The 27970-nt window shown below is 46.9% G+C and overlaps 1 long non-coding RNA gene across 1 annotated transcript; it reads right to left on the reverse strand.

The window, feature by feature from the left end:
- Nucleotides 1–17512: 17512 nt before the first annotated feature.
- Nucleotides 17513–19127, reverse strand: LOC144930370 (uncharacterized). The gene is made up of 2 exons (XR_013635499.1): nt 18881–19127; nt 17513–17765 (listed from the first exon to the last, which is right to left on the reverse strand). It is a non-coding gene; the product is annotated as an uncharacterized LOC144930370 (long non-coding RNA).
- Nucleotides 19128–27970: the final 8843 nt, after the last annotated feature.

The following is a 27970-nucleotide window of genomic DNA, read 5'->3' on the forward strand; positions in this document are numbered from 1 at the left end:
TAATACATTAAAAATAGCAGTGTAGCTACTATTGTCAGTCATTGGCTGCAAGTATGTTCTCTCTCCATGCTGCACTGACTCTGGCCAGGTAACCTGTACAGCAGACTTTGACTGAACTGCCCAAGAAGACCATCGACTCAGTTCAGTAGCGATGGAGCTTGGCCAGGTTTATTGCCGACAAAGCACAATAATAGTACCCCATAGACTCTACATGGATACTAAGACATGTATGCCCATGACAATGGACCAGCTCAGTGAATAGTGGGATTTTACATTCCCCCCTTGGCCATACAAAGACATCCCCCCTGTGACCCCTCTTTTATACACTGTTACGAGCAAGTTATGTATTGCCCCTCTGATGTGGTAGTTGCCAGCCTTTACCTTGTACATGTTGGTTTGATCAAAACATCTCTATCCATCACCCTGTCATCCTGACCTTATCTGAATGAGGAAGGCAGCACAGGATCAATTTGCTGAGGGCAAGAAGGTTCAAGAATGAAAGATCAATTTCCTGGGAGGAAGGCTTGGGAGTCAGGGAATGAATTTTCAGGAAGTGGGGATGGAGTAAGAAGACAGAGGACAGAAAGACCAGCATGGAGGCCAAGGTTCTGTTTGCTCATGGGGGGGATGCAGAAGACTGGCCAGGCAGCAGTGGCAAAAGGGGTGGACTATGGGGACAGAGAATGGATTGAGTCATGTAAGCCTGAGGGTGGTCACCAGAATGTAGTGGGGCACTCATAGGTGGGAATGGAGATTGTGGTGGGTAGAGTCAGGTGCCAGGGTGGGAAAGGAAGCAGAGGAGTGATAAAGGGATCAGGTGGAGGATGCCAGAGTTTCAGAGCACTGTCTGAGAGGACAGACAGAAAAGGAATTGGGGAGTCACTGGGCATGGATAGGGGGACTCAGGGACAGAGTTGGATTGAGTGGGCAGCAGAGTATGAACTGAGGGACCAGATGCTAGACTGTGATTCAGAGAATGACTGGGGAGAAGGGAAGGCAAAAGACAGGTGGGGACAAAGATCTGATTCAGAGCTGGAGAAGCAGGTAGGGTAGAGAATTAGTGTGTTGCAGAGCCTGGCGGATGGGGACAGAAAATTGATTGGAGACAGAGGTTGTACTGATGGACCTGGGGGAGAAGGAGGTGAAATTGGGGCCCAGAAGGAAAGCTGACAGGTGGTGATGGGTCACAGGATGGGCTGATGGGGCAGGGGATGTAATGAAGGTTGAGCAGACGGCAGAGGATGGAGTGGGGAATGGAGTGGGTGCCTGGACTGTTAGAATATTTATTCCAGAGCCTGGAGAGGCAGAAGATGGATCGGGGCAGGGGCCATGGGACGGTTGTGGGAAGGGTCAGAAGATGAACGGTTGGCAGATAACTGATTGTAGTGGGGAGTGTGAAGCATGAAATGGGCCAGAGGATAGCTGGATGGCTGTGGCTGGAGGGTGCCAAGAATGGACTGGGGACACGGGATGGAATGACGGGGCTGGGGAAGAATGGCAAAGAAACAGAGGGAGAAGGGAAGAGTTAGAAGGGAGCTCCAAGGGCAGAAGGTTTCTGGGGATTTTTTTGGAGAGAGAATAAAATATGTGGCCTGGGTGAGAGCAGGAAGAGAGAGTATGGGATGATCAGAACATTGGAGAGGAACAGAGCAAAAGAGGGAGAGCAAAGGGGAAGATGCAACACGTCGTGGAAAGGGGGAGAAAAGGGAGCTGGGAGAGAGGACCAGTTGTAAGAGCTGAGTGGGGTGAGGATAGTAGTGAAGAAGATTTCAATGGGAAAAGGCAGGTAAAGAAAAAACTGGGAAGGCAGAGCCTGAAGGAAGAGATTTTACTGTCATAACCGACACGGCAAGCCCAGAGGTGCTGGGGCTATGAACTGCCAAGCCCACTGGTGCCAGGGCTCAGCCTTGGTGATCCCTGACACAAATTAAGCACTGTATTTACTCCATGATTAAATATCTCTTCTGTTTAAGCAATGGAGTATAGTTGATTACATTTAATTAGCCCAACTGTGGTTCATGTGATTAGGATTAGAACCAACTATGAGGAACCAATTATTGCTCATCTAATTAGTCCAAGACTAAGATGCCCAGAAGAGCACACAACAACCTATTCTGAATGACTGCAGAATCTTTGGTTTTTGGATGGAGCTTGGAGAAGAATGTCCCCTTTTTTGTTGTCTTTAGCAATAGGACCCCTGGAGTCCTAGAGGGAAACCAGTCCATAGAGGGAGGGATGTCCTACATTGGGAAAGTAAGAAACCACCTTTACTGACACTTAGCACTCCATGAAGACAAATGTTGTCATGATTAAAAATGTGACAGGTCAAGCACCACAGGCTAAATCTGAACACAAACGTTCCTGTGTATACTTGTCCGTTCAAACAACACCTAGCTGTTACAGCTACAAGTTTTTATCAGTAGACCCCAAGCACTTTTCAAAGGAGGTCAGTAGCATTATCCCCATTTTACAGATGGGGAAACCGAGGCACATACAGGTGGTGTGACTTACTTAAGATCACCTAACAGGCTAGAGACAGACATAGACCCCAGGTCTCCTATGTCCCAGTCCTGTGCTCTTCCCACTAGGCTGCACTGACTTCCCTGCTCATACATTAACCTCTTTCCTCACACAATGCCTTTTCCCTGTAAAGACCAGTCCCTCTAGAGATGGTTCTTGCAGAGGTCATGGTAAAGGGCTGTGAGGGAGAGGTGGGAGCAAGGCAGGAGTATATGGGTCAAAAAAAGCAGCTAGTTTGTGGAGAAAAGCTGGAGATAACAATATTTTGCTGTTGTACAGAAATGGGAAAGCATCTGTGAACGCCATTGTTTCTCCCCCTCCATGGGAGGACCCCATGTGTCTGCCTCAGTTAAACCCAGAGATGCAAATGTATTCAGGTTTCCATATATCCCAAATGCCCAGGCTGTTAAGTTAGTCACCCTTGGGGAAATAAACACACAAACACAGAGTGATACTGATGCAAGAATTGTTTATAATTACAGACCACGATTTCAGAATTGCTTGATGTTAATTTATATAGACAGATTTTGTCTGGATGCTCTGAATCCCCTGTCTGAAGTTCTTCCATCTCCACTCAGTATGGTCTTTACTTTTATTTTGAACAACAAGGTACCCTATAAAAACACCTTCCTATGGTCCCTTCATTCCTATGGCATCGAAGCGGTCGGCAAACACCACGAGCACGCAGGCACTGAAAGGGGCTGACCTGAACATCAGGATCTGCTGAAAGAAAAAGAACCTCTGTGATTTTTGAATTCATAAATTCGAGATCTGAGAATTTCAGAACAAGAGAGATAATCTATTTAGCAGGTGTTGAGCACAGGTAAGTCAGCTACAAATGGTCTGAAACCATTGTTCTTACAGCCAGACTATCAGTCATAATTATAAAACCATATAGCTGCTACCAGTAACACCATGGAGACAGACAAACCATTCTGGATTAAACAATCAAGCCAAATAACTTCCTGTGTTAACATGTGTAAGCAGAGTCAGGATGAGCTCCACCCTGACATCTGGTGGTGAGGTGTGGCAAGTTGTGGAAAAGAACTTCAGGGGCTGATCTCATTTGCATAGGCACACCCACCCCACCTAGAATGAGCCCATAGCTGCCCAAATGGTCACTTTGGCTGCTGTGGGATCCCCAGTGTCTCTGTTATTGAGGCAGGAAGAATAAATTGTTATTACCCTGATTATGGGAATCAAGGACAGTGGAACTGTGCTTGGCCTTTTGCATGATGGAGGGACTCACCATCAACTAAGTAGCACTCGCTAGGCAAGGGACATGGGTTCCAAAACTCTGTGAATTGAGAGAAGCTTGAGATAGGTATTAGTACTTGGGGGGTCCATTTGTGAGGGCCTGAAATACCAATTGTACCTCTGTCTCTCTCCACTGTGGAATGTCAGAGCTAATTTTGGGTCTATTAAGAGTCTAGCTACAGGTGCTGAGATGAATTCACTTTAGCCTTATGGTGCACCAGCACTAAGGCTCCCCCTACTACAAGCTGAAATCACTAAGCACTGTGTCAAGTTGTGGGGAGCCTGAAGATCTAGAGCACAGTGGTGTTGTTCATGGCTGGGCTGGTAGAGCAGTTCATGGGACGGTGGCAGCTGCTTGTGAGATGCAGAGTGGAGCTGTTCGTGAGACAGGGAGCGGTTGGAGCGGAGCCGTTCATGAGACAGCGAGAGGAGCGGAGCGGCTTGTGGAGTGGATCAGAGTGTGGAGCTGTGGGGCAGTCAGCTTCAGGTCACGTAAGGTGCCCCTTACCTCTTTCCCCCCACACATGCACATTTTTACCCAGACTGGGGAGTAACACTCTGCAGATGAACTTTTGAACTCTGGGGCTGGACTTTTTGGACTTTGGGTGAATTTTGGATTGCTGGACTCAAGAGACATCAGGAACCCGAGGGAAAGGACATGGCCCAATTTGCTGGGGTGGGTCTTTGCTCATGGTTTGGTTAATGAACACTAGTTGTGGTGTTTTCCCAATTTAATGCTGATGTCGTTTACCTCATGTTATTAAAGATTCTCTGCTACACCGAGTGCTTGCGAGAGGGGAAGTATTGCCTCTTTGAGGCGCCCAGGGGTGTGTATAAGATTTTCCCAGGTCACTGGGTGGGGGCTCGAGCCAGTTTTGCATTTGCTTTGATGAGAGGGAACCTCTGTGTACTGAACCCGGCCCTTGCTGCTATCAACTCGGCCTGGCAGAAGGGTTACACATACGAAATAACTACAGCCTCTTTTCAATGAAACCCTTCCCCTACTCCCATGCCCTTCCCCCACACAGGGGTTTTCTACCTTGGCTACCTTATGGATAAGCCAAAATATGGTTCCATAGGGTTCTCTAGATATTTTATACCCCCTCTAAACAGTGGGTCAAAACAAAATCCTAGATATTATGAGACCGAGTGTAAAGAGAGCGGCCACTTACAAAATCGGGATGAAGATTTGGGATCAGATTTGGAAAACCCTCAGTGTTCACATGGGTTCACATTGTAGGAGCGGGAGTAGGTGAGGCCCACCCTTAGTTCTTCTTTTTCCTCGCATGTTTAAAACAATCTAGTGTGTCATCAATGACTTTAAAATCATCCCCTGTGTAACTGTGTAAGCCAGCTGGGCTCTGTCTTGACAAAACCACCCAAAATGGGGAGCAGAAAGGCAGGCAACAGTAGAGGTGAAGAATGATAGCATAGCAATTGCCGAGCAGTGACAGAACCACTTTAAATATAACACAGCCATAGTTTTATGTGCCTGGATTCTCTGAGGAGCTCAGGGCTAGACTGTCAATGCTCAGCACCCTCAATTCAGGCTGTTTAGCCAAGTGGCTCAGCAGCCAGCAGGTCCCCAGGGTGAATTTCAAAAGAGCCCACGATTCACACTGAATTCTTTTGAAATATCTGGTCACTTTGTATCCCGCAACACACCAGACGTGTGTATATGAGGCACACTTTGTTGTGTGTTCTGACTTACATACATGCACGCACTCACACAAAGGTATCTACAACAATCTCTCCACAGAACATGGATGTTGTTCTCTCACGTAATCCGATACTTCACTGGCAAACATATATTTCTCCATCTTACCTTTGGCAATGTCACCATCTTCCATTCCAATCCCATCATCCTCCGCAGCATCCAGGTTTTCGGGCACATCCTCGGGAAGGGGCTTGGGACTGGCCTGGACATGGAAAACCAAGCAAGCAACAGCAAAGAGAAGGTAAAGGGTCTTCATGGCTGAATATCGGCTGGATCCCAGAGTCACTGCAGAGAAGAGGCACGGAGAGACAGTGAGACTGGTGCTCCTCTGCAGAAGGAGAAAGGAGAGTCCCTGCATTTATACAGTTTCCTGAGGAGGAAAGAAGATTAATTTACCATGTGGGGGGATTTTTAGGGTGCAGCTCCAGAGGCCATGAAATTGTTCCAAACCCCCTGTGATATTGCCCTTATCTGGCCACTCTGCTTTCAGTCTGTCATCCTTTCTATTGACAATCCCTCGCGGGAGATAAGCCCTCCTGCTCCCCAGCTGTGTGAGTATCTGTTGGCTTTTGTGCAGCTGGCACATCTTAAGGAGCCATTGTCTCCCCCTTACCAGATATCATCATGATTAATTCAATCCTTTCACCATAAACAAACATACGGAGCTGCTCCTAACTCAGTCTCTGGGCACCTTTGGCCATCGGTTACAAACCATCACAAGAGAACAGCAGAATCCTCCCAACACACAACATCCCCGCAGGATCCTCAACGAATGGCCATTATCTTTGAAAACTCGTGGCGAACCGGGGAAGTCCCGGATGACTGGAAAAAGGCTAATGTAGTGCCAATCTTTAAAAAAGGGAAGAAGGAAGATCCTGGGAACTACAGGCCAGTCAGCCTCACCTCAGTCCCTGGAAAAATCATGGAGCAGGTCCTCAAAGAATCAATCCTGAAGCACTTGCATGAGAGGAAAGTGATCAGGAACAGCCAGCATGGATTCACCAAGGGAAGGTCATGCCTGACTAATCTAATCGCCTTTTATGATGAGATTACTGGTTCTGTGGATGAAGGGAAAGCAGTGGATGTATTGTCTCTTGACTTTAGCAAAGCTTTTGACACGGTCTCCCATAGTATTCTTGTCACCAAGTTAAGGAAGTATGGGCTGGATGAATGCACTATAAGGTGGGTAGAAAGCTGGCTAGATTGTCGGGCTCAACGGGTAGTGATCAATGGCTCCATGTCTAGTTGGCAGCCGGTATCAAGTGGAGTGCCCCAAGGGTCGGTCCTGGGGCCGGTTTTATTCAATATCTTCATAAATGATCTGGAGGATGGTGTGGATTGCACTCTCAGCAAATTTGCGGATGATACTAAACTGGGAGGAGTGGTAGATACGCTGGAGGGGAGGGATAGGATACAGAAGGACCTAGACCAATTGGAAGAATGGGCCAAAAGGAATCTGATGAGGTTCAATAAGGATAAGTGCAGGGTCCTGCACTTAGGACGGAAGAACCCAATGCACAGCTACAGACTAGGGACCAAATGGCTAGGCAGCAGTTCTGCGGAAAAGGACCTAGGGGTGACAGTGGACGAGAAGCTGGATATGAGTCAGCAGTGTGCCCTTGTTGCCAAGAAGGCCAATGGCATTTTGGGATGTATAAGTAGGGGCATAGCGAGCAGATCGAGGGACGTGATCGTTCCCCTCTATTCGACATTGGTGAGGCCTCATCTGGAGTACTGTGTCCAGTTTTGGGCCCCACACTTCAAGAAGGATGTGGATAAATTGGAGAGAGTCCAGCGAAGGGCAACGAAAATGATTAGGGGACTGGAACACATGAGTTATGAGGAGAGGCTGAGGGAGCTGGGATTGTTTAGCCTGCAGAAGAGAAGAATGAGGGGGGATTTGATAGCTGCTTTCAACTACCTGAAAGGGGGTTCCAAAGAGGATGGCTCTAGACTGTTCTCAATGGTAGCAGATGACAGAACGAGGAGTAATGGTCTCAAGTTGCAGTGGGGGAGGTTTAGATTGGATATTAGGAAAAACTTTTTCACTAAGAGGGTGGTGAAACACTGGAATGAGTTACCTAGGGAGGTGGTAGAATCTCCTTCCTTAGAGGTTTTTAAGGTCAGGCTTGACAAAGCCCTGGCTGGGATGATTTAACTGGGAATTGGTCCTGCTTTGAGCAGGGGGTTGGACTAGATGACCTTCTGGGGTCCCTTCCAACCCTGATATTCTATGATTCTATGATTCTATGAATGCACATCACCCCCAGCCATCTCCAGCCTCCTGATATTCTTCAAAGAAACCCCAGCCCCAGCCATCTGCTCCCTCCCCAAGTGCCTGCTGAGGAAATCGGGCTTTTCAGCATGCCCAGACAGCCCGCAGAGCCAGGCTATTGCAGATGGAGGTGGGTAGTGCATTCCAAAGCTGAGGGGGGCTCACTGAGAAAGCCTTGGCAAGACCTCACTCCCTACTATACCAAGGGAGCAGCAACTCAAGTGGACATGTTGACTATAGCAGCAATGGCACAGGGAGCGTGGTCTTCATCCACGTAGGATCATCCAGGCAGTGTTGGGATTTATAGACCAGAATAACCCCTTCTGCTCCACCTAAATGCCAGATAGAATGGTATTTTATACAGTTTGGAAGCTCTTTGGCTCAGGGACTCCTCCATTTTTTGTGTTTGTACAGCATGTCGTACAATGGAGGCCTGGTCCATGACTGGGGCTCTGAGGTGCTGCCAAAATACAATAAGAATAACATATTTGTATCACATTCATTCCAGAAATGAAAAACACGGGGCTAGGCCAGGCCATGTTCTTGTATGCATGAAGATGCAAGAACCATCCTCTCCTTGGGCCCTGACACAACGTCTAGAGATAATCAGTCTCTGCACCCTCGAGAACATAAGAACATAAGAATGACCATACTGGGTCATACCAAAGGTCCATCTAGCCCAGTATCCTGTCTTCCGATAGTGGCCAGTGCCAGGTGCCCCAGAGGGAATGAACGGAACAGGTCATCATCAAGTAGTCCATCCCCTGTCACCCATTCCCAATTTCTGGCAAACAGAGGCTAGGGACACCATCCCCGCCCATCCTGGCTAATAGCCATTGATGGACCTATCCTCCATGAACTTATCTAGTTCTTTTTCGAATCTTGTTATGGTCTTGGCCTTCACAGCAGTCTCTAGCAAAGAGTTCCACAGGTTGACTGTGTGTTGTGTGAAGAAATACTTCTCTTTGTTTGTTTTAAACCTGCTGTCTAATAATTTCATTTGGCAACCCCTAGTTCTTGTGTTATGAGAAGGAGTAAATAACACTTCCTTATTTACTTTCTCCACACCAGTCATGATTGCATAGACCTCAATCATATCACCCCTTAGTCGTCTTTTCACCAAGCTGAAAAGTCCCAGTCTTAGTGATCTCTCCTCATATGCGGATGCTCCATACCCCTAATAATTTTTGTTGCCCTTTTCTGAACCGTTTCCAATTCCAATATATCTTTTTTTGAGATGGGGTGACCACATCTGCAAGCAGTATTCAAGATGTGGGTGTACCATGGATTTATATAGAGGCAATATGATATTTTGTTTCATTGTCTATCCCTTTCTTAATGATTCCCAAGATTCTGTTTGCTTTTTTGACTGCCACTGCACATTGAGTGGATGTTTTCAGAGAACTATCCACAATGACTCCAAGATCTCTTTCTCGAATGATAACAGATGATTTAGACCCCATCATTTCATATGTATAGTGGGGATTCTGTTTTCCAATGTGCATTACTTTGCATTTATCAACATTGAATTTCATCTTCCATTTTGTTGCCAGCTCACCCTGTTTTGTGAGATCCTTTTGTAGTTCTTTGAAGTCTGCCTTGGACTTAAGTATCTTAGTAGTTTTACCCTATTCTCCCTAGCTCTTTGTTATCTACAAATTTAATCAGTATGCTCTCTATTCCTACATCCAGGTCATTAATCACAATGTTAAACAACATTGGACCTAGAACAAATCCCTGTGGATCCCCACTAGAGCCCTCCTTCCAATCTGACCTCATTCCATTTATAGTTACTCTTTCTTTGTGGTTGTTTAACCAATTAAGTATCCACTTAATGGTAGTTCCACTGAACCCATATATCTCCAGCTTACTTATCAGAATGTCATATGGGACTGTGTCAAAAGCCCTGCTGAAGTCCAGTTATGTTGTGACCAACATATTCCGCCTATCCACAAAAGCAGTTACCCTGTCAAAAAAGGAAATGAAGCTGGTTTGGCATGATTTGTTCTTAGTAAATCCATGCTGGCTGCTAGTGATCAGCCCTTCATCCTCCAGGTATTCACAAATTGAATGTTTTATAATAGTGGTCTCCAATCTTTTTACGCACAAGATCAGTTTTTGAATTTAAGATTGACCCAGGTACTACCCCGCCCCTTCTTCGAGGTCCTGCCCCTTCCCCGAGGCCCCGCCCCGCTCACTCCATTTCCCCCTCCCTCCATCGCTTACTGTCTCCCACCCTCACTCACTTTCACCAGCCTGGGGCACAGGGGTGGGGCAGGCTCTGGGCTGGGGCTGAGAGGTTTGGAATGTGGGAGGAGACTCCAGGCTGAGTCTGGGGCAGGGACTGGGGTGTTGGAGTGAGGGGTGCAAACTCTAGGAGGGAGTTTGGGTACAGGGGTCATATGGTCACACTGCAACTAATCTCTTAGAATCCACTGGACATTTCATGAGTTTTACTTTTTATTAGTGTCATTTGTGGTTTATAGATCCAAAATCCTTCAGGGATTGTAAAAAACCGTAACGTTCTCAACTGTGAGGTGTGCATTGGCTGAGCCTGGGGCAGAGGGTTGGGGTACAGGAATGAGGAGTGCAAGCTCTGGGAGAGGGCGTAGGTACAGGAGGGGACTCCAGGCTGGGGCAGAGTGTTGGAGTGCAGGAGGGGGCTCTGGGGTGGGGTGCAGGAGGGGGTGCAAGGTGTAGGCTCCAGCCAGGAGGTTCTTACCACAGGCGGCTCCCAGTCGGCAGAGCAGTGAGGCTCAGGCAGGCTACCTGCCTGCCCTGGCTCCATGCCACTTCTGGAAGTGGCTTTCTGCTGACATGTCTCTATGGCCCCTGGGAGAGGCAGGAGGCAGCGGGTCTCCATGCACTGCCCATGCCCACAAGCACCGCCCCCGCAGCTCCCATTGGCCATGAACTGGCCAGTGGGAGCTGCGGGGACAGTGCTGGGGCCAGGGGCAGCATGCGGAGCCGCCTCCCACCAGGGGCCGCAGAGACGTGCCAGCAGCCAGCTTCTTCTGGGAGCGGCTTGGGGCCAGGGCAGGCAGGCAGCCTGCCTGAGCCCTACTGTGCCACCGGACTTTTAGTGACCGGAGATCGCGATTGGCTGGCAGAGGCTCCAGGATTGACCAGTCGATCGCGATCGACCAGTTGGTGACCGCTGTTTTATAAATTGCTCTAGTAGCTTCCCAGGTATCAAGGTCAGGCTGACTGACCTATAGTTCCCTGGTCCTTCCTTTTTAAAGAGGGGCACTACATTAGCCCTTCTCCGGTCTTCTGGGACCTCTCCTGTCCTCCACAAGTTTGGGAGATACTTACTTCCAACACAATGCTGTTGGATGTGTGTTAACAGAACGCTGACTAGACCCAAGACTTGCCGTGTGATGTCTTATATTCTTATATTCTTTGGATCACTAAAATCATGCCAGTCTAAGAGAACATGGGCCTGATTCTCCACCATGTTGTACAGTTTTTACCTCAGTATACAGCTCAATTGATGAGAATGACAGTAGCTCGGTTGACTTCAATGGAGCTAAGCTGATTAACACCAGCTGAGGAATTGGCTTAGTGACACTCGACCAGCACAGAAGTGGTGTAACACACTGGGTAATGTAGCCCAGTATATTATCTCCACAATTGCTGGAACCAATTATTGTTCTCCTAATTAGCCCAAACCTAAAATTAATGACTGCATAATCTACTGGGAGTGAAATTTGGTTTTGGGGTGAAGCATGGCTAAGTAGGCCCACTTTTGTGTTTTCTTAAACACTATGATCCCTGGAGTCCTGGAGGGAAATGAGCCCATATGGGGCAAGGGTGTTCTACTCTGGGAAGTAAAGGAACATTCTTTACCACCACTTAGCACTCTGTGAAGACAAGTGCTGTCGTGATTAAAACATGTGTTAGGAGGTTAAGGACCCAGGCTGAAAATGAGTCTAGACTAGTGGTTCCCAAAATTGGTTCATGGCTTGTTCAGGGTAAGCCTCTGGCAGGCTGTGAGATGCTTTGTATACCTCAGTGTCTGCAGGTACGGCCACTCGCAGCTCCCAGTGGCCACGATTTGCAAACCACTGGTCTAGACACAAAAGTTCCTGTTAATACTTCATGTCTTATTAGTTCTTATGAGACATAGTGTTACCTCTAGCAGTTTTCATCAGTAGACCCTAAGCACTTTTCAAAGGAGGTCAATATAATTATCCCCATTTTATAGATGGAGAAACTGACTCACAGAGAGGTGATGTTGTGAAACACTGTACCTCAAAGTAGCACCCTGTAACTCCCATATTCATCATTTATATGTGGTTGTGATATTTCACTCAAAGCATGCCATGTAAGATATCATAGGAAAGGTCATGATCTGCTGAAACCCATTATTATGTCAAAATATGTATATCATTAGTGTGTATGAAGTTATGAGATTTTGCTGCATGGTGGTTATTGAAATATGTTGTGAGTTTGGGAGTAGCCCAAGCTAGCTCTTCAGTGACAACAACAAAGGAGGTGACCAACCCACCCGGGTGGGCACTGACCAGCAGGGAAATAATAAACAAGGGATTTACAAAAAGAAAAGGAGTACTTGTGGCACCTTAGAGACTAACCAATTTATTTGAGCATAAGCTTTCGTGAGCTACAGCTCACTTCATCGGATGCATTCAGTGGAAAATACAGTGGGGAGATTTATATACATAGAGAACATGAACCAATGGGTGTTACCATACACACTGTAACCAGAGTGATCACTTAAGGTGAGCTATTACCAGCAGAAGAGTCCGGGGGGACCTTTTGTAATGATAATCAAGGTGGGCCATTTCCAGCAGTTGACAAGAACGTCTGAGGAACAGTGGGGGGTGGGGGGGAATAAACATGGGGAAATAGTTTTACTTTGTGTAATGACCCATCCACTCCCAGTCTCTATTCAAACCTAAGATAATTGTATCCAGTTTGCAAATTAATTCAAATTCAGCAGTCTCTCGTTGGAGTCTGTTTTTGAAGTTTTTTTGTTGAAGAATTGCCACTTTTAGGTCTGTAATCGAGTGACCAGAGAGATTGAAGTGTTCTCCAACTGGTTTTTGAATGTTATAATTCTTGATGTCTGATTTGTGTCCACTGATTCTTTTTTCTTAGAGACTGTCCATTTTGCCCAATGTACATGGCAGAGGGGCATTGCTGGCACATGATGGCATATATCACATTGGTAGATGTGCAGGTGAACAAGCCTCTGATAGTGTGATGTGATTAGGCCCTATGATGGTGTCCCCTGAATAGATATGTGGACACAGTTGGCAACGGGTTTTGTTGCAAGGATAGGTTCCTGGGTTAGTGGTTCTGTTGTGTGGTATGTGGTTGCTGGTGAGTATTTGTTTCAGGTTGCGGGGCTGTCTGTAAGTAAGGACTGGCCTGTCTCCCAAGATCTGTGAGAGTGATGGGTCGTCCTTCAGGATAGGTTGTAGATTCTTGATGATGCGTTGGAGAGGTTTTAGTTGGGGGCTGAAGGTGATGGCTAATGGCATTCTGTTATTTTCTTTGTTGGGCCTGTCCTGTAGTAGGTGACTTCTGGCTCTGTCAATCTGTTTCTTCACTTCAGCAGGTGGGTATTGTAGTTGTAAGAATGCTTGATAGAGATCTTGTAGGTATTTGTCTCTGTCTGAGGGGTTGGAGCAAATGCGGTTGTATCGTAGAGCTTGGCTATAGACAATGGATCATGTGATGTGGTCTGGATGAAAGCTGGAGGCAAGTAGTTGGGAATAGCAGTCAGTATGTTTCCAGTATAGGGTGGTGTTTATGTGACCATCGCTTATTAGCACCGTAGTGTCCAGGAAGTGGATCTCTTGTGTGGACTGGTCCAGGCTGAGGTTGATGGTGGGATGGAAATTGTTGAAATCATGGTGGAATTCCTCAAGGGCTTCTTTTCCATGGGTCCAGACGAAGAAGATGTCATCAATGTAGCGCAAGTAGAGCAGGGGCATTAGGGGACGAGAGCTGAGGAAGCGTTGTTCTAAATCAGCCATAAAAATGTTGGCATACTGTGGGGCTATGCGGGTACCCATAGCAATGCCGCTGATTTGAAGGTATACATTGTCCCCAGACAATTGCACAAGACCACACCAGGGGATTTCTCAACTCTGTGACTCAGCAAGGCCAACCAGGCATGCCTTGGCTAGTATTTTCTAGGCACCTGGACTGAGTTTATGCAATTAGGGACAATGGGATCATGCCTTTGCCTTTCTCCTCCCCCATCTATGCTGGAAGCAACAAGAACACTGGGAAGACAAAGACTTCAACTGAGGAGACTGGTCCCAGGCTTAAAAGGAAAAGCCTGTGAATTAAGAACTGTAACATCTAGTGGGGTGAGAAAACTGCTTGATTCAAATACTACCTAGTCTAATAAGGTTTAAGATTAAATTGTGCACTTACCTTCTATTTTCTTTGGTAACCATCTCTGATCTTTTGTGACTACCACTTATAATCACTAAATCTATCTTTCTGTAGTTAATAAATCTGTTTTATATTTTACCTAAAGCAGTGTGTTTTGGTTGAAGTGCTTGGGAAATCTCAGTTCAGTTTACAAAAGCTTGTGTGAGTCCTCTCCACATTGAAGGAGGGGTGGACTGGGTAATAAGCTTACAGTGGTCAGACTTCTGACCAGGGTAAGATGGTACACATAAAAAGTGGCATCTTAGGTGCCGACTCTGTGGGTGCTCCGGGGCTGGAGCACCCATGGGGAAAATTTGGTGGGTGCAGAGCACTCACCGGCAGCTCCCCGCCCCACGCCCAGCCCCATCTCACTTCCGCTCCGCCTCCGCCCCTGAATGTGCTGCCCCGCTCTGTTTCTCCACCCACCCACCGGCTTCCCGCAAATCAGCTGTTTGGCGGGAAGCCTGGGAGGGCTGAGAAGCAGGCGGCGGTTTCATGCTCAGAACCAGGGTGGTAGAGGTGAGCTGGGTCAGGGAGCGGTTACCCTGTGCCCCACCCCCATTTACCTGCTGCAGCGTGGGCGGCCCTCCTTGCACCCCCTACCCCGCCCCAGCTCTCCTCCGCTCTGCCTCTGCCTCCCTGGGCCTGAGTGTGAAGCCGCCGCCTGCTTCTCAGCCCTCCCAGGATTCCCGCTTCCCACGCAAACAGCTGATTTGCGGGAAGCTGGCGGGGTGGCGGAGAAGCAGAGCGGGGCGGCGCGTTCAGGGGAGGAGGCGGAACGGAGGTGAGCTGGGGCCAGACGCAGGGCGGGGTGGGGAGCTGCTGGTGGGTGCTCTGCACCCATCAAATTTTCCCCGTGGGTGCTCCAGCCCCGGAGCACCCATGGAGTCGGAGCCTAAGGTGCCACTTTTGGCTGGTTGTTAAATTTAGAAGCCTTTGAGAACCAGTTGTCCCTCACGGGACAATCGGTTCTAAAAGGGCTTCTAAATCTAACAACCAGTTCTAGTGAACCGGTGCCAACTGCCTCCAGCTCACCACTGAGTAGGACTGCTAGCCATCCTCGTCCATGGTGTACGGCTCCACCGCTTCCACTGCAACTCTGCTCTCCTGCTCTCCTGCGAGCTGGAGGCTTCTGCCTCAGGCTGCTTTCCCAGCCAGCAGCACTGCACGGTCGCACCTACCCCAGTCTACCCCTTGCTTCCATGGCTCATGAAACCTGGACAGTAGTAAGGAGCAGTTCAACTATAGGCTGAGCAAGTGCAGAATGGTGGTAGAATGCGCCTTTGGACGTTTAAAAGCTCGCTGGTGCTGTTGGTCAGACCTCAGCGCAACCAACATTCCCATTGTTATTGCTGCTTGCTGTGTGCTCCATAATATCTGTGAGAGTAAGGGGGAGACATTTATGGTGGGGTGGGAGGTTAAGACAAATTGCCTGACATCTAATTTTGAGCAGCCAGACACCAGGGCAATTAGAAGAGCACAGCAGGGTGCGCTGCTCATCAGAGAGTCTTTGAAAACCAGTTTCATGACTGGCCAGGCTTCGGTGTGACAGCTGTGTGTGTTTCTCCTTGATGCAAACCCACCCCCTTTGTTGATTTTAATACCCTGTAAGCCAACCACCCTCCCCCCTTTGAAATAAAGTAACTATTGTTTTGATACCATGCATTCTTTCTTTATTAATTAAAAAAAAATAGACAACGGACAAGGTAGCCAGGGTGGGGTGGGGTGGGGGAGGTGGGAAGGACAAGGCCACATGGCTTATTGTAGCCACACAAAAATTAAACTGTCTGAATAACAGCCTTCTGTTGCTTGGGCCATCCTCTGGAGTGGAGTGGCTGGGTGTCTGGATCCTTCCCCCATTCCCCGCGTTCTTGGGTGTCTGAGTGAGGAGGCTATGGAACATGGGGAGGAGGGTAGGCGGTTATACAGTGGATGCAGCAGGGGGCTGTGCTCTTGGCTTTCCTGCAGCTCCAACAGATGCTTCATCATGTCCGTTTGCTCCCACATTAGCCTCAGCAACGCATCCTGCCTCCTCTCTTCATTCTGACTTAATTCTTTCCTGGCCTCTGCCACTGAATGCCTCCATGCATTAAGCTGTGCCCTATCAGAGCGGGAGGACTGCATGAGCTCAGAAAACATGTCATTGCGAGTGCGTTTTTTTCACCTTCTAATCTGCTATAACCTCAGGGATGGAGATGATAGGGGGAGAGTAGAAACATTCTGCACTCTACGATTCTGGGGGGACTGCATGGTCACCTGTGCTGCTGAGTTTGCCACGCTGAACAAACAGGAAATGAAATACAAAAGTTCCCTGTGTACCTGGCTAGTGCATCGGAGTTCAAAGTGCTGACCAGAGCGGTCACAATGGAGCATTCTGGGATAGCTCCCGGAGGCCAATACCATCAATTTGTGTCCGCACTGCCCCAAATTTGACCCAGCAAGGTTGATTTTAGCACTAGTCCCCTTCTCGGGGAGGAGTACAGAAGTCGATTTTAAGAGCTGTTTAGGTCGACAGAACGGGGTTGGTTATGTGGATGCAGTCATTTTTAAATCGACCTAATGCGGCTAAATTCGACCTAACCCCATAGTGTAGACCAGGCCTTAGATGCTTCCTTGGGATGGTGGGTCACCCCTCTCATAGAGTTTGAGTACTTGAGCCCTTCTTCTATGTCCAAATTTAGTTTCCTCACCCACAAAATGTTAGGATACACTTACTCCATGGACTAGTATGTTTGTATTTAGTGATGACATATACATACATATTAAAGACAATAGATCATTCTCACATTTGTTATTTCTGTCCTACCTGGTTATTTCAGTTCTTTCCTTGTGGTGTACCTGTTAAGTTTACATAGGGTATAAACTTAGGAAGCCCCACTTGCCAACCTGCTTCAATGCATCCTTTATTATGCACCTATGTTAAAGGTCGCAGCCATATATGGACTTTATGTTTTAGTTCATCACACCCTATCTAGGTGAAAGGTCCCAACTATATGTATGCTAACTTTGCCTTAGCACAATATACAGAATGTGGCCTGTAGGTCCCTTGAGTTACAGCCAAAATACTTTACTATAAACCTATAAATCTATTAAAATAAAACAAATAATCCCACCCATAAGAAAATAAGAAATCCATAAGACACGCTATATAGGCATGCAAGCAGGCTAGCCCTATAGGCTACATCTCTCTCCATGGGAGGACCCCATGTGGCTGCCTCCGATAAACCCAGACTTGCAAATGTAGTTAGCCTTCTAAAGAGCCCAAATATCCAGACTTATAAATTAGCCTGTCTTGGGGAAATAAACACACACACACAGAGTGATACTAATGCAAGGATTGCTTTTAATTATAGGAACATGATTTCAGAACAGCTTGAGATATATATATATATATATATGGACACATTTGGTCTGGATGCTCTGAATTCTGTGTCTGGAGTTCTGACGTCTCCACTCACGGTCTTATACAGCACACTACGCCTGGGTAACACATTCCGCTTGTCACTTCTTTACCAACGCATCGATCATTTCTGCAAGTACCGCCAGAAAACGAGCACACCATAGGGTTGGACTGACCACCAGGAGCTGCACACACAAAAAAATCACTGTGATTTTTATATTCACAAATTCAAGCTATGTGGATTTCCGAACAAGAGAGATAGTCCATTCAGTCAGTGAAGAGCACAGGTAAGTCAGCTACCAACAGGCGGAATCTGTTATCCTAACAGCAAGACTTTCATTCATCATTACAAACCCATCCAACTCTTAGTAATAACACAGCACAGATGGATACACCATTCTGGATTAAAAGATCAAAGCACGTGTTTTCCTGTGTTAACATATTTGAGATAAGTACAGCATCCTTTATCTGAAACCTGTCCCACAATCCTGTGCCCCTCTTCCCGCACAGAGGCTTTCTACCTTTGCTTTCTTACACAAAAGCCCAAATATGATTTCATTGGGTTCTGTAGATAGTGAGTACCTTCTTGTTCCAGTGGATTAAAAAACAAAACCCAAGATATTATGATGCCCTCGTGTAAAGAGCAGGGATGCAGATTTGGAGTAATCATCAGCGTTCACATGGGTTCACATTTTGGGGGTAGGTGGATCCCACCCTTAATTCTTCTTCTCATGCTGTAAAACACTCTAGATGCCGTTAGTGATTTTAAATTGCTCCCTTTTCCCTGTTTAAGCCAATCAGGCTTTATCTCCCCAAAAGAGGGAGCAGAAAGGCAGGCAACAACGGTGGAGGGGAAGTTGGAGACCACTGGCGTAGGAGCTGCTGAGCAGTGACAGAGCCACTTTAAATATAACACAGCCGTAGTTTCATGGGCCTGGATTCTCTGAGGAGCTCAGGCTAGACTGTCAATGCTCAGCACCCTCAATTCAGGCTGTTCAGCCAAGTGGCTCAGCAGCCAGCAGGTCCCCAGGGTGAATTTCAAAAGAGCCCATGCTCCACACTGAATTCTTTTGAAATATCTGGTCAGTTCGTACCCCACAACACACCAGACCTGTGTGTGTGTCAGGCACACTTTGCTGTGTGTTATTGCTTACACACACACACACACACACACTCACAGACATACATCCACATGCACACTCACACACAGGTATCTACAACTGTCTCTCCACAGACCATGGATATCGTTCTCTCACGTAATCAGATATTCCACTGGCAAACATATATTTCTCCAAATTACCTTCGACAACATCAACATCTTCCACTCCTATCCCACCATCCAGGTTTTGGGGCTCCCCTTGTGGCACATCCTCAGGAACAGGCATGGGATTGGCCTGGACATGGAAAACTAAGCAGAAAACAGCAAAGAGAAGGTAAAGGGTCTTCATGGTTGAAGATTGGCTGGATCCCAGAGTCACTGAAGAGAAGAGTCACGGAGAGACAGTGAGACTGGTGCTCCTCTGCAGAAAGAGGAAGGAGAGTCTCTGCATTTATGCAGTTCCCTAAGGAGGAAAGAAGATTAATTTACCATGTGGGGGGATTTTTAGGGTGCGGCTCCAGAGGCCATGAAATTGCTCCAAACCCCCTTTGATGTTGTTCTTATCCGGCCACTCTGCTCTCAGTCTGTCATCCTTTCTATTGACAATCCTTCGTGGGAGATAAGCCCTCCTGCTCCGCAGCTGTATGAGCATCTGTTGTCTGTTGTGCAGCTGGCACATCTGAAGGATCCATCGTCTCCCTCTTCCCAGAATCATCATGTTTAATTCATTCATTTCCGTCATAAACAAACACACGGAGCTGCTCCTAACTCAGTCTCTGGGCACCTTTGGCCATCGGTTACAAACCATCACAAGAGAACAGAAGAGTCCTCCCAACACACAACATCCGCCCAGGTCCTCAGTGAATCCCCATCACCCCCAGCCATCTCCAGCCTCCCAATATTCCTCAGATAAACCTCAGCCTTCACAACATCCTCTAGCAAAAAATTCCACAGGTTGACTGTGTGTTGTGTGAAGAAATACTTCTCTTTGTTTCTTTTAAACCTGCTGCCTATTAATTTCATTTGGCGACCCCTCGTTCGTGCGTTATGAGGAGTAAATAACACTTCCTTGTTTACGTTCTCAACACCAGTCATGATTTTATAGACTTCTATCATATCCCCCCTTAGTTCTCTTTTTTCCAAGCTGAAAAGTCCCAGTCTTATTAATGTCTCCTCATACGGCAGATGTTCCATACCCGTAATCATTTTTGTTGCCCTTATCTGAACCGTTTCCAATTCCAATATATCTTTTTTGAGATGGGGTGACCACATCTGCACACAGTATTCAAGATGTGGGAGTATCATGGATTTATATAGAGGCAATATGATATTTTCTGTCTCATTATCCATCCCTTTCTTAATGATTCCCAAGATTCTGTTTGCTTTTTTACTGCCTCTGCACACTGAGTGGATGTTTTCAGAAAAGTAGCCAGAATGACTCCAAGATCTCTTTCTTGAGTGGTAACAGCTAATTTAGTCCCCCATTAGTCCATATGTGTAGTTGGGATAATGTTTTCCAATGTGCGTTACTTTGCATTTATCAACATTGAATTTCATCTGCCATTTTGTTGCCAGGTCACCCAGTTTGGTGAGATCCTTTCGTAGTTTTTTTGAAATCTGCTAGGGACTTAACTATCTTGAGTAGTTTTGTATCATCTGCAAATGTTGCCACCTCACTGTTTACCCCTTTTTCCAGATCATTTATGAATATGTTGAAAAGGTCTGGTCCCAGTACGGACCCCTGGGGGATATCACTATTAACCTCTCTGCATTCTGAAAACTGACCATTTAGTCCGACCCTTTGTTTCCTATCTTTTAACCAGTTATTGATCCATGAGAGGACCTTCCCTCTTATCTTGATAATTTGGGAAAAGAAGAGACACAAAGTTAAGGTTTCAGATCTGCATAGACCTCCATAGGGCATCACAACTGACATTTCATAGAGATGAATGGGGCACTTCATCCCTCTCAGAGCTATTATTTTAGCTTCCCTGCATTCTCAGGAAGACATCTTTATATTGATTATACTTGATTTGCCTTGCCAAGCTTTTTTTGTCGCCATAATATCTAGAATCAGAATTAAAAATAAAAAGAAAGCTTAGATTACCCTATTCTCTCTAGCTTTTTGTTATCTGCAAATTGGATCAGTATGCTCTCTATTCCTACATCCAGGTCATTAATAAAGATGTTAAACAACATTGGACCTAGAACAAATCCCTGTGGATCCCCCACTGGAGCCCTCCTTCCAATCTGACATCATTCCATTAATAGTTACTAATTGTTTGTGGTTGTTTAACCAATTAAGTATCTACCAAACCAGTTACCCTGTCAAAGAAGGAAATGAAGCTGGTTTGGCATGATTTGTGCTTGGTAAAACCATGCTGGCTGCTAGCGATCACGCCTTTATCCTCCAGGTATTCACAAGTCTAATATTTTATAACAGTGGTCTCCAACCTTTTTACGCTTAAGATCACTTTTTGAATTTAAGATCGACCTAGGATCTACTGCGCCCTGTTCCCAAGGCCCAGCCCTTTCCCGAGGCCCCGTCCCGCTCCCTCCATTCCCTCCTCCTTCCGTCACTTGCTCTCCCACACCCTCACTCACTTTCACTGGACTCGAGCAGGGGGTTGGGGAGCGGGAGGGGGTGCGGGCTCTGGGCTGGGGCTGAGGGGTTTGGAGTGTGGGAGGGGGCTCTGGGCTGAGCCTGGGTCAGGGGGTTGGGGTGTAGGAGTGAGAGGTGCAAGCTCTGGGAGGGAGTTTGGTGCAGGAGGGGGCTCTGGGCTGGGGCAGAGGGGTTGGGGTGTGAGGTGTAGTCTCTGGATGGGAGGCGACTACCACAGGCTCCCAGTTGGCAGCGCAGCGGGGATCAGGCAGGCTGCCTGCCTGCCCTGACCCCATGCTGCTCCCCAAAGCGGCTGTCTGCTGGCATGTCTCTTCGGCTCCTGAGGGGTGCGGGGGCATCGGGTCTCCCTGTGCTATCCGCACCTACAAGCACTGCTCCCACATGCTGCGGGGACAGTGCTGGGGCCAGGGGCAGCGTGCAGAACCGCCTCCCCCCAGGGGCTGCAGAGACGTGCCAGCAGCCAGCTGCTTCTGGGAGTGGTGCGGGGCAAGGGCAGGCAGGCAGCCTGCCTGAGCTCCACTGTGCCACCGGACTTTTAGCGGCCGGAGATCACGATTGGCTGGCAGAGGCTCCAGGATCGACCAGTCGATCGCGATCGACCAGTTGGTGACCGCTGTTTTATAAATTGCTCTAGTAGGTTCCTAAGTATCAAGGTCAGGCTGACTGACCTATAGTCCCCTGGTCCCTCCTTTTTAAAGATGGCCCTTCTCCAGTCTTCTGGGACCTCTCCTGTCATCCACAAGTTTGCAAATATTATTGTCAGTGACTCTGAGATTTCTTTAGCTGATTCCTTCAACACCCTTGGGTGAATAGCATCAGGCCCTGCTGAGGTGAATTCATTAAAATTAGTAAGAAGGTCTGACATGTTCTTTACTTATCCCAATCTGCATCCCTTCCCCTTTATTGTCTATGGTAGCTTTCCTAGTCACCCAGTCATATGTTATTTTTTGTGAGGAGACAGAAGCAAAGTAGGCATTGAGCGCTTGAGCACTTTTCCTCACTATAATCTTCTGTTTCCAGCTCACCTTCAATGAGCAGCACACACACACAATCCTTGACCTATCTTATTTGTCTGACGTATTTGAAGAACCTCTTCTTCTCGTCTCTATCATTCCTTCCCAACCGTAACTCATTCTTTGCCTTGGCTTTCCTGCTTTTGTCCCTACATGCTCGCGCTAATCAGAGGACGCCATTTTGTAGAACAGTTGTTCTGGGAAGGCAGATGCATTCAGGGGCGAAATGGAATTGTCCTGTGGGCTGGATGCCACCTGTGGGCCACCAACCGGAGCACCATAAGTGAGGTGTATCGGGTCATCTGCTTAGGCATTGAAGCCCTCTCTTCTCCCCATTCCTCTCCTCAGCATTTCACTGATAGCTGGTGTAGACAGCTCCCCACTCAGCTGACCAGCTTCTGAAAATCCTTCTGTAGGCACCTAAATCTCACCACACATTGCAGGGGAGCCTGGGTGCCTCGCTCAGGGTTGAAAATCCCACCAGATAGCAGGGCTCTGAAGGTTAGCCATTGCAAAAGCTAGTGACACAATGCCTAAGTACCTGTAAGGATCTGGATTTCAACTCTCTGTGCCTCCATTCCCCATTCTTAAAACAGGGGTAACAGCACTGACCTCCCTCACCAAGGTGTTGTGAGGGTAAATACATTAACGATTGTCAGGTGTTCAGACACTACGGTAACGGAGGCCAGATGAATATCTTAGGTAGAATACCAGAGGATCTGATTTCTGAGTTTGAAAATGGTGCAGGCAACAGATGAGTCCTAGGAAACAAAGTGAGGAGGCAACGCACCGTGCATTGTAAAAATTGCCCAGAATGCTATATGGCTGGAAACAGTGCAAAGAAACCTGGGAGATACTTACTTACAACAGGTTTCAGAGTAGCAGCCGTCTTAGTCTGTATTCGCAAAAAGAAAAGGAGGACTTGTGGCACCTTAGAGACTAACCAATTTATTTGAGCATAAGCTTTCGTGAGCTACAGCTCACTTCATCGGCTGTATGCTCAAATAAATTTGTTAGTCTCTAAGGTGCCACAATTACTCCTTTTCTTTTTACTTACAACACAATGCTGTTGGATGTATGTTAACAGAATGCTGGTAGACCCAAGACTTGCAATGTGATGTCTTATATTCTTATATTCTTTGGATCATTAAAATCATGCCAGTCTAAGAGAAGATGGGCCTGATTCTCCACCATTTTAATACAGTTTTTACCTCAGTATATAGCTCAGCTGGTGAGAATGACAGTAGCTCGGTTGACTTCAATGGAGCTAAGCTGATTAACACCAGCTGAGGAATTGGCTCAGTGAAGCTCGACCAGCATAGAAGTGGTGTAACACACTGGGTAATGTGGCCCAGTATATTATCTCCACAATTACTATTATGGCTGGAACCAATTATGGGGAACCAATTATTGTTCTCCTAATTAGCCCAAGCCTAAAATGAATGACTGCATAATCTACTGAGCGTGAAACTTGTTTTTTGGTCGAAGTGCTTGGGAAATCTCAGTTCAGTTTCAAAATCTTGTGTGTGTCCTCTCCACACTGAGGGAGGGGTGGACTGGGTAATAAGCTTCCACGGGTCAGACTTCTGACCAGGGAAGATGGTATAGTTCTGGGGTGCAAGGCTGGTGGGTTGGGCGATTTGCTGTTGCCTTTCTCTGTGTAATTCATGAGTGGCTCAGGGAGCATTCATGCAATCTAGCTGGGTGGGGGGCTTCACATGCAGTTGTGCTGAGTGATCACAGTGCCTGGAGGGGCTTCCCGCTAGCAAAGCATTGTGAGAGACAGCCCAGGCTGGAGGGTTAAGAGGGCACAGCGGTACCCCAGTTCTAGATCGTACCCTGGGGATCCCATCAAAGATGTCACTTCCCTAAGGTCACACAAAGGCCAGAGCCAGGAATAGACTCCAGGTCTCCTATGTCCCACACCAGTGCTCTCATCACGAGGCTACACTGCCTTCCCAGTTAATACATTAACAACTTTTGTAACACTATGCCTTTTTCCAGTAAAGAAAAGTCCCTCCAGGGCTGGTCCCTGCAGAGACCAAGGTAAGGGCTGTGAGGGAGAGCTGGGCACGGGGCAGGGGGATAGGGCACTGGGAAAAGGAGCTGATTTGTGGAGAAAAGCTGGAGGTAACAATATTTTGCCGCTGCACAGAAATGACAAAGCCGCTGTGAGTTCCATTGTTTCTCGCTGTTGCCTTATTTTAGGAGGTTAATATTACTCATTTGGATAGTATGGCTTATAGGCTCACCAATTAATCTAATCAGAAGATAATGAGGTTCTTGTCCCAGAATCAGGCTACACAGAGTTTGCAAGGACTCTCGAGGGTATGACAAGGATGTTCACACTGAGACAAATATAGTCTTAAAGAATTTTATTGAGATAAATGGAATTCTGATCAAATAGTAATCTAATGCTAACATAATCAGAGTTACAAATGCAATACTATTATTCTAAAGATACATGTGGTATTACATACTATAAAGCTTTTCATAGAATCATAGAATCATAGAATATCAGGGTTGGAAGGGACCCCAGAAGGTCATCTAGTCCAACCCCCTGCTCGAAGCAGGACCAATTCCCAGTTAAATCATCCCAGCCAGGGCTTTGTCAAGCCTGACCTTAAAATCCTCTAAGGAAGGAGATTCTACCACCTCCCTAGGTAACGCATTCCAGTGTTTCACCACCCTCTTAGTGAAAAAGTTTTTCCTAATATCCAATCTAAACCTCCCCCACTGCAACTTGAGACCCTTACTCCTCGTTCTGTCATCTGCTACCATTGAGAACAGTCTAGAGCCATCCTCTTTGGAACCCCCTTTCAGGTAGTTGAAAGCAGCTATCAAATCCCCCCTCATTCTTCTCTTCTACAGACTAAACAATCCCAGCTCTCTCAGCCTCTCCTCATAAGTCATGTGTTCTAGGCCCCTAATCATTTTTGTTGCCCTTCGTTGGACTCTCTCCAATTTATCCACATCCTTCTTGTAGTGTGGGGCCCAAAACTGGACACAGTACTCCAGATGAGGCCTCACCAATGTCGAATAGAGGGGAACGATCACATCCCTCGATCTGCTCGCTATGCCCCTACTTATACATCCCAAAATGCCATTGGCCTTCTTGGCAACAAGGGCACACTGCTGACTCATATCCAGCTTCTCATCCACTGTCACCCCTAGGTCCTTTTCCGCAGAACTGCTGCCTAGCCATTCGGCCCCTAGTCTGTAGCGGTGCATTGGATTCTTCCGTCCTAAGTGCAGAACCCTGCACTTATCCTTATTGAAGCTCATCAGATTTCTTTTGGCCCAATCCTCCAATTTGTCTAGGTCCTTCTGTATCCTATCCCTCCCCTCCAGCGTATCTACCACTCCTCCCAGTTTAGTATCATCCGCAAATTTGCTGAGAGTGCAATCTACACCATCCTCCAGATCATTTATGAAGATATTGAACAAAACCGGCTCCAGGACCGACCCCTGGGGCACTCCACTTGACACCGGCTGCCAACTAGACATGGAGCCATTGATCACTACCCGTTGAGCCCGACAATCTAGCCAGCTTTCTACCCACCTTATAGTGCATTCATCCAGCCCATACTTCCTTAACTTGCTGACAAGAATACTGTGGGAGACCGTGTCAAAAGCTTTGCTAAAGTCAAGAAACAATACATCCACTGCTTTCCCTTCATCCACTGAACCAGTAATCTCATCATAGAAGGCGATTAGATTAGTCAGGTATGACCTTCCCTTGGTGAATCCATGCTGGCTGTTCCTGATCACTTTCCTCTCATGCAAGTGCTTCAGGATTGATTCTTTGAGGACCTGCTCCATGATTTTTCCAGGGACTGAGGTGAGGCTGACTGGCCTGTAGTTCCCAGGATCCTCCTTCTTCCCTTTTTTAAAGATTGGCACTACATTAGCCTTTTTCCAGTCATCCGGGACTTCCCCCATTCGCCACGAGTTTTCAAAGATAATGGCCAATGGCTCTGCAATCACAGCCGCCAATTCCTTCAGCACTCTCGGATGCAACTCGTCCGGCCCCATGGACTTGTGCATGTCCAGCTTTTCTAAATAGTCCCTAACCACCTCTATCTCCACAGAGGGCTGGCCATCTCTTCCCCATTTTGTGATGCCCAGCGCAGCAGTCTGGGAGCTGACCTTGTTAGTGAAGACAGAGGCAAAAAAAGCATTGAGTACATTAGCTTTTTCCACATCCTCTGTCACTAGGTTGCCTCCCTCATTCAGTAAGGGGCCCACACTTTCCTTGGCTTTCTTCTTGTTGCCAACATACCTGAAGAAACCCTTCTTGTTACTCTTGACATCTCTCGCTAGCTGCAGCTCCAGGTGCGATTTGGCCCTCCTGATATCATTCCTACATGCCCGAGCAATATTTTTATACTCATCCCTGGTCATATGTCCAACCTTCCACTTCTTGTAAGCTTCTTTTTTATGTTTAAGATCCGCTAGGATTTCACCATTAAGCCAAGCTGGTCGCCTGCCATATTTACTATTCTTTCGACTCATCGGGATGGTTTGTCCCTGTAACCTCAACAGGGATTCCTTGAAATACAGCCAGCTCTGCTGGACTCCTTTCCCCTTCATGTTAGTCCCCCAGGGGATCCTGGCCATCCGTTTTGATTAATATACTCACACCCTTACTTGATAACCTTGTGGTAAGAGACAAAGGACCAGCCTCACCTCTGGCATGCCAAGAGAGTTTTGGTCCAGGTTCCTCAATTCTTGAGTGCGAGGTGCAGAGCTTAGGAGAAGCTAAAGAGATCTCAAAGCTAACTTAGAGTTTTACTTAACTTACTGACTTAAAACTTACATTTAAGAACTAATAGACTAATAAACAAAGAAGCCTGGAAACGTGAAGCTCGAAGCTCAGAACCCCTGAAGCTTAGAAACTTAGACACTTCCTTGGCATGGTGGGTCACCCCTCTCATAGAGCTTGAGTACTTGAGCCCTTCTTCTATGTCCAAATTTAGTTTCCTCACCCAAAAATGTTAGGATACACCTACTCCATGGACTACTATGTTTGTACATAGTGATGACATATACATACATATTAAAGACAATAGAACATTCTCACATTTGTTATTTCTGTCCTACCTGGTTATTTTAGTTCTTTCCTTGTGGTGTACCTGTTAAGTTCACAGGGGATATAAACTTAGGAAGCCCCTGATGCCAACCTGCTTCAATGCATCCTTTATTATGCATCCTATGTTAAAGGTCGCAGCCATATATGGACTTTATGCTTTAGTTCATCACGCCCTATCTAGGTGAAAGCTCCCAACCATATGTATGCTAACTTTGCCTTAGCACAATATACAGGATGTGGCCTGTAGGTCCCTTGAGTTACAGCCAAAATACTTTACTATAAACCTATAAATCTATTAAAATAAAACAAATAATCCAACCCATAAGAAAATAAGAAATCTATAAGACACGCTATATAGGCATGCAAGCAGGCTAGCCCTATAGGCTACATCTCTCTCCATGGGAGGACCCCATGTGGCTTCCTCCGATAAACCCAGACTTGCAAATGTAGTTAGGCTTCTAAAGAGCCCAAATATCCAGACTTATAAATTAGTCTGTCTTGGGGAAATAAACACACACACACACACACACAGAGTGATACTAATGCAAGGATTGCTTTTAATT

This window comes from Lepidochelys kempii, chromosome 3, assembly GCF_965140285.1.
Source record: "Lepidochelys kempii isolate rLepKem1 chromosome 3, rLepKem1.hap1, whole genome shotgun sequence".
Taxonomy (NCBI): Eukaryota; Metazoa; Chordata; order Testudines; family Cheloniidae; genus Lepidochelys; species Lepidochelys kempii.